Genomic DNA, 6,994 nt, shown 5'->3' on the forward strand with positions numbered 1-6,994 from the left:
TACCTTGGTTGCAGGCACATCCCCCCCAGTAGGTGTGCAGGAGGCAGCTGATCGATGCTTCTCTCTCATCGATGTTTCTAACTCTCTATCCCTCTCCCTTCCTCTCTGTAAAAAATCAATAAAAAATATATTTAAAAAAAAAGGATCTCCTATGGTGGGGTGGCAGAAGGTTTTAGTAAATAGTACCATTTTAGTAAATAGTACCCTAAAGCATTGGTCAGGTTTGCTAAAACACAAATCATCAAATCATTTGCTTGAGGGTTTTTTCTTCCTCTTTTCTTTCTTTCTTTCTTCTTCTTTTTTTTTTTTTACAAAGAAGTTCCGAATGTGGGTCAATAGGTGTAGAAGAGAGACCAGGCACAAAAATGACAAGATGATACCCAAACTGAACTAAGGTGGTGAAAACAGAAAAAAGAAAGAAAGAAAACACCATTCCTAGGTAATTCAAAGAAATCTTGGGACCAGTTTTGAATTTTTCAAATTGAGTGGAATAAGAGTTTTTAAGGAGCATGGAGGATGAAACTACACTTATAAACTCTAGCTCTTTTTTCTTTTTAGTTTTTAACATTATTTATTGATTTTTGTTTTTAAGGGGGGGGGGCGAGAGAGATTTTGTTGTTCCACTTATTTATGCATTCATCGTTTGATTCTTGTATGTGTCCTGACGGGGGATCAAACCCACAAGCTTGGCGAATCAGGACAACATTCTAACCCACTGAACTATCTGGCCAGGACAACCCTAGCTCATTTTCAAATGTGTATTGTAATAAACTAGGCAGTATCTATGTTACCTATAACCAAATGGTCACTAGCTGTGCAGCCCTGTTTTTATCACAGCTTTAATTCCTGTGACATCCAGTATAAGCAGTAGTCCAAAACTTACCAAACCTGGTTCATCCTCCATCCATTCAACAAATATTTACTGAATGTGTGCTCTGTGTCAGGCATCTCTTGAGAGTTGAATGTTGCCTTCCCTATTTGTCTTTTAATTTTATTTTTTATCGATTTGAGAGAGAGAAAGGAATGGGGGGAGCAGAGTGAGAGAGAGAGCGAGAGAGATTTTGTTGTTCCACTTATTTATGCATTCATTGTTTGATTCTTGTATATGTCCTGAAGGGGGATCAAACCCACAAGCGTGGCAAATCAGGACAACATTCTAACCCACTGAAGTATCTTGCCAGGACAACCCTAGCTCATTTTCAAATGTGTATTGTAATAAACTAGGCAGTATCTATGTTACCTATAACCAAATGGTCACTAGCTGTGCAGCCCTGTTTTTATCACAGCTTTAATTCCTGTGACATCCAGTATAAGCAGTAGTCCAAAACTTACCAAACCTGGTTCATCCTCCATCCATTCAACAAATATTTACTGAATGTGTGCTCTGTGTCAGGCATTGTCTTAGACTTGGAATAGAAAATCCCTCCTTAACATGGAATTGGCTTACATTCTAGTGGAGGAGACATATAATAAGCAAATACATATATATTATGTCAGGTGTTGTTTAGTGCTGAGAAGAAAAATAAAACAGGACTAAAGGGCCAGCAAAGACAGTGGTAATTTTAATGGGAGAGTCAGGGAAGAGCTCTCTGGCAAAGGGACATTTCCACAGAGCCTTTGGTAAAGAGAGGGAGCACGATCTGCAGAAACGTGGGAGAAGAGCATCCAGGCAAAGGGAACAGCACAAGTGAAGACAGTGGGGCAGGAAAAGGTGAATGTTCTAGAGAAACAGCAAGAAGGACTGTATGGCTGGCATAGAATGAGTGAGTGGGATCAGGCTAGGAGATGATCTCAGAGGGGTGGTGAGGGAATGGAGCACAGATTATATAGGTTTGTAGTCAATAAAACATGTTCATCCCAGAATATTGCAAGAAGTGAATCACATGCTAATAGTTTATGTAAAATATTTATCTTCCATATATGTATGACAAAGTTTACAATGTTATGTACAAATGTTCATCTCAATTTTTTTGTTTGTTTGTTAATCTTCACCTGAGGATATTTTTTCCATTGATTTTTAGGGAGAGTGGAAGAGAGAGGGAAAGACAGAGAGAAACATCGATGTGAGAGAGACACATCAATTGGTTGCCTCCTGCATGTGCCCGGACCAGGGCCTGGCCAGGGAGGAGCCTGCAATTGAGGTACATGCCCTTGACCGGAATCAAACCCGGGACCCTTGGGTTCACAGTCCGACGCTCTATCTGCGGCTCTTTGGCCCTTTGAGTGTGGCTCTTCCACAAAATACCACGTGCGGGTGAGCACGTACAGTGCGATTGAAACTTCGTGGCCCATGCGCAGAAGTTGGTATTTTGTGGAAGAGCCGGTATTTTGTGGAAGAGCCACACTCAAGGGGCCAAAGAGCTGCATGTGGCTCGAGAGCCACGGTTTGCCGACCACTGACTAGGGCTTGTTGTGGTTTTAATGTACATTTCCTTGATGACTAAAGAACCTGAACATCCTTTAAAATGTTTATTGGATAATGTCCTTTGGATAGTCTCTTTCTTGAAATGCCTGTTGATTGGGCTTTTTTTTTTTTTTTAACTGATTTGCAGAAATTTTTTATATATTCTGGGTATGCATCTTTTTTATTTACATATTGACAATATCTTCTTTCACTCTGTGTCTTGTCTTTTCACTGTTTATTGGTGTCTTTTGGTGAACAAAAACTTATAATTGTTTAATAGTCCCAATTGATCACATTTCCCCCCGTTCATGGTTAGTGTTTTTTGTGTCCTGTTTAAGAAAATTTTGCCTATTCTGAGGTCAAAAAGGTTTTCTCCTATAGACTTTATTATTTAAAACAATTTCCCCATCTGCTTATTTTTCTGAACTAAAGGGGTTCGTTCACCTGCATGCATCGAAGCCCAATCGAATGTGAACAGGAGTTTGCAGCCAAGAAAGTAAAGCTTTATTTTTTAAGGAAATGGAGCCAAACCTGGAGTCGCAGGTGAGGCCATGCTCAAAGACCTGGCTTCTCTACTAGAGGCTATATTGTTTCACTCGTGACTTTTAAAATGTCTTGAGTTGGGAAAGTTTTGAAAACCAACGTCTATCCAAATTGAAGAGCTACTTTAAAAGCCAGTCACAGAGTCCTGTGATATCAAATCTGAAGTAGTTGAACAAGCAGCTCTCTGCAAGCAGAACCCTAGGGAAAGCAATTACACAACTCCCACTTTACTTTAGCCAAGTGTCTCTTTTACCAAGTAGGCCATATTGCAAGCCAGTGAGGATATGATTTAATTGCAAAGGGACTGAAATAAAAAACTGAGATCATCTGAAGTAGAATCTGAGGTCCTTCATCTCTTATGTCTGGAAGTTTTCAATTGTATCAGGGAGTATTTTATATCTTTCCCTCCACTAATACTCTGACACCATGACCTTGCTCCATCATTTTTTTTTCCCTGCAAAAAGCTTTATTGTTTCGTTTGGTCCAATGCATGGGAGAGGGCTCCAGGGTGGTTAAAAGAATGACTAGTAGTTTCGGGAAGAGGCTCAAGTACTAGTAAAAGCCAGAGACACCAGGGAAATGCAGAAGGGCCTCTGAAAGGCCTCTGAGCTCCAAAGGCTCCTAGTCATGCTTGAGAGTGAGCCTTTCAAAGAGATACTCACCCAGCCCAGTCTGAGAGCCAGCCAGCCTGTGGATGTTAGTCAGGTGGTCGCCCATCTTCTTGATGAGTTTCACCACTCATCCAGGAAATGGTTCTCCAGGAAGTCACAGAGATGAGGGTCTGTGATGGTAGAACCCAGGGCATGCAGCTCCAAAAGGGCCTGGTTCAGGTTATTCTCCAAGGCCAGGGCGGCTTCCATGGCGTCCTGAGTTTTGCTCCACTCATCTTGGGAAGGCTTCAACACATCCTAGAAGAGAATGCGGCTGCCACACTGGTTTTGCAACTTTAAGAGATGCTCAGCACCCTCAACTCACGGAAGAAGTGGCCCATGCCCTCAACAGCCACATCATCAGGTTGAAATAGTAGCCCAGAGGGGTAAGTGTAGGAGGCCCGCAGATGCAGGTTGGCCAGGTCGTTCACCGCAGCCTCCACCTGGGTGGAATAATTCTGACAAATTTGGGAGCTCATGGTGGTTCAGCAATAGGAGTTAGGGTAGAAAAAAAACCAGTTGGCTGGTCCTGGAGGTGTTCCTGAAGGTGGTGACTGGATAAGATGCAGGAGAGTGGTCAAAGGCTGGAAGAAAGGGTGTCCTTGGATCTGTTCTGTCCAAACACTGTTGAAGCAAAAGACAGATCCAGGACCGCTGAGGGCACTGCCCTTTGCTCCATCATTTATCTCTTCTTTCACCTTCAATGTTTGGTCTGTTCTTCATTTTCTCTCTCAACTTACAAACAAGCTCAGCCTCCCCAGTTCATCATACAATAAAAGCCCTCAACCTCTTTCCTCTAACACTTTTCCTTCATCACCAAAGTTCACACAAAAAGTAGTCACATTTGCTGTCTCTACTTTCTCACTTCCCATTTCTCCTTAACCACTTGTCCAATCTTATTGTTTATACCAGTCTGTGGAAATTACTCCCTTGAAGAATCTCAAAATTAGTGTATCCAAACTGAATTTTTCACTTCCCCAAACCTTATATGTCTCTTTCTGTTAAGGGTCACTCTCAAACACTCAGGTTGCCAATAATTATACAGCTATGTCTACAAAACTTCTTCCACTTGTCCTCTGCCTTCCATTCCTCCTGCCATTTTCTACATGATCTCATTATCTCTTACCAAGCTATTTTAATGGTCTTCTAATTGCCCTCCTTGCTCCTTGTGTGCCCTTGTCCAAACTATCCTGTACAAAACTAGATTAATCCTCTTAATTCAAAGTTCTAACCTTTTCATGTCCTAGTTTGAAGAGATAGTTTTCCCCATTGTCTTTTTTAAAAATATATATTTTATTGATTTTTTACAGAGAGGAAGGCAGAGGGATAGTTAGAAACATCGATGAGAGAGAAACATCAATCAGCTGCCTCCTGCACACCCCCCACTGGGGATGTGCCTGCAACCAAGGTACATGCCGTTGACTGGAATCAAACCCGGGACCCTTCAGTCCTCAGGCCAATGCTCTATCCACTGAGCCAAACCAGCCAGGGCACCCCATTGTCTTTAATACCATCACAAAATGGATCAAATTCACTTATTTTTACTATAGTAAAAACTTGTAGGGAGCGGCTCTAGGGTCAAGCCTCAGGCTGACCTGTGGCAGGGCCACAAACAAGTTTCAGCCTGGATGGCAGAACTCTCCTAGAATAATTAAGCCTGACCTTGTAGCCCTCCTTCTTTCCTAAGTAGCTAATGAACTGTAGGAGGTGCAGCAAGTGTTGCCAAAACAAGAACATTTGTATACATGTTAATCTAACCTTGTTTTTAATCAGACGATAAAATAAAGCATCAGGTTACAGGCTGGGTCTTTTGTGTCCTCATCCAGGTATGGGAGATTCACCGAGCCCCAGCTGTATTCTCTTGTCTGTCTTTTCTTTAATCCTTCACCACCCCTCCTCAGGTTCACCCTTGGCAGTGCTGGTGCAACACAAAAACTATTTTACTTCATGCTTTCTTTTAAATTCTCTACCTTTGTTGATGCAGTTCTAGATTCCCCCCATTTCTGAATGTCTAAATTCCCATTTTTCAAGATAAAAGGTCTTTAATGAATACCCTTTCCTACCTTCTCTATCTGGTGAACTCTTCTTCCTTCAAGAACCAGTTCAAACATTATTTTTTTTCTTTATACTGTCTGTAAACTGAGTCAATTACTATTTTTTAAAATAATTTTTAAAATATATTTTATTGATTTTTTGCAGAGAAGAAGGGAGAGGGATAGAGAGTTAGAAACATTGATGAGAGAGAAACATTGATCAGCTGCCTCCTGCACACCTCCTACTGGGGATGTGCCTGCAACCAAGATACATGCCCTTGACTGGAATCGAACCTGGGACCCTTCAGTCTGCAGGCCGACGCTCTATCCATTGAGCCAAAGCAGCCAGGGCTAATTACTATTTTTTTTTTTTTGCAGTTTAAAAGGTCTTACACATTACTGAACCAACCTACTACTGCAGAAAAAAAAATCAACAGAGCAAAATCATGAGTCTAATAATTTTCCAATTAAAATGCTCAACTGTCTAGACCCGTGGTTGGCAAACCGCGGCTTGAGAGCCACATGCGGCTCTTCGGCCCCTTGAGGGTGGCTCTTCCACAAAATACCACATGCGGGCGAGCACATACAGTGCGATTGAAACTTCGTGGCCCATGCGCAGAAGTCGGTATTTTGTGGAAGTGCTGGTATTTTGTGGAAGAGCCACACTCAAGAGGCCAAAGAGCCGCATGTGGCTCGCAAGCCGCGGTTTGCCGAGCCGCAGTTTGCGGACCACTGGTCTAGACTCTAGACAATAGTGATCTTTTCAATCATTTAAAGATGCAGGCAACCTGGATACAGCAAAAATATATGCGCCATCTCTCGTGTGTGATTCCTCACAGGCCCAGTTTGGTTCTCCAATGTCTCCTCTTCAGGTTGTACCTGGTTTTATTACCAGTTTTCATCCTAATTCATTGGGGGAATGGGCAAATTCTGCTTTTGTTTCTTGGCCAGGAATCTCTTGGTTCTGAAAGTCTTTTGGGAAGACATGGCGAAGGAGAATCAAATGCACACAGCTCGATGGAGGAAGCTAGAGGGAGAGAGAAACCAATGTAACCTGGGCATGTGCCCTGACTGGGAATTGAACTGGTGACCTTTTGGTGCATGGGACGATGCTCAACCAACTGAGCCACATCGGGCAGGGCTGAGTTAATTACTCTTTATACACACACACACACACACTGAGTGGCCAGATTATGACCACCCCATCAGTACTTCGTTGGGCCACCTTTTGCCTTCAATACTGTGCGATTCTTCTTGGCATTGACTCCACGAGATGTTGAAAGGTGATGCGAGCAATCTGACACCATGCCTGATGAATAGCACTGTCCAGTTCTGTGAGATTTGATGGTTGTGGAACCAGCTGC

General features: G+C 42.5%; 2 pseudogenes; both read right to left on the minus strand.

Annotated features, from left to right (window-relative positions):
* Positions 1-2,972: 2,972 nt before the first annotated feature.
* Positions 2,973-4,589, minus strand: LOC106725711 (annotated as a pseudogene).
* A 1,856-nt stretch (positions 4,590-6,445) lies between these two features.
* LOC102257384 lies at positions 6,446-6,803 on the minus strand (annotated as a pseudogene).
* Positions 6,804-6,994: the final 191 nt, after the last annotated feature.

The sequence above is a fragment of the Myotis brandtii genome, unplaced genomic scaffold, assembly GCF_000412655.1.
Source record: "Myotis brandtii unplaced genomic scaffold, ASM41265v1 scaffold182, whole genome shotgun sequence".
NCBI classification, from domain to species: domain Eukaryota; kingdom Metazoa; phylum Chordata; class Mammalia; order Chiroptera; family Vespertilionidae; genus Myotis; species Myotis brandtii.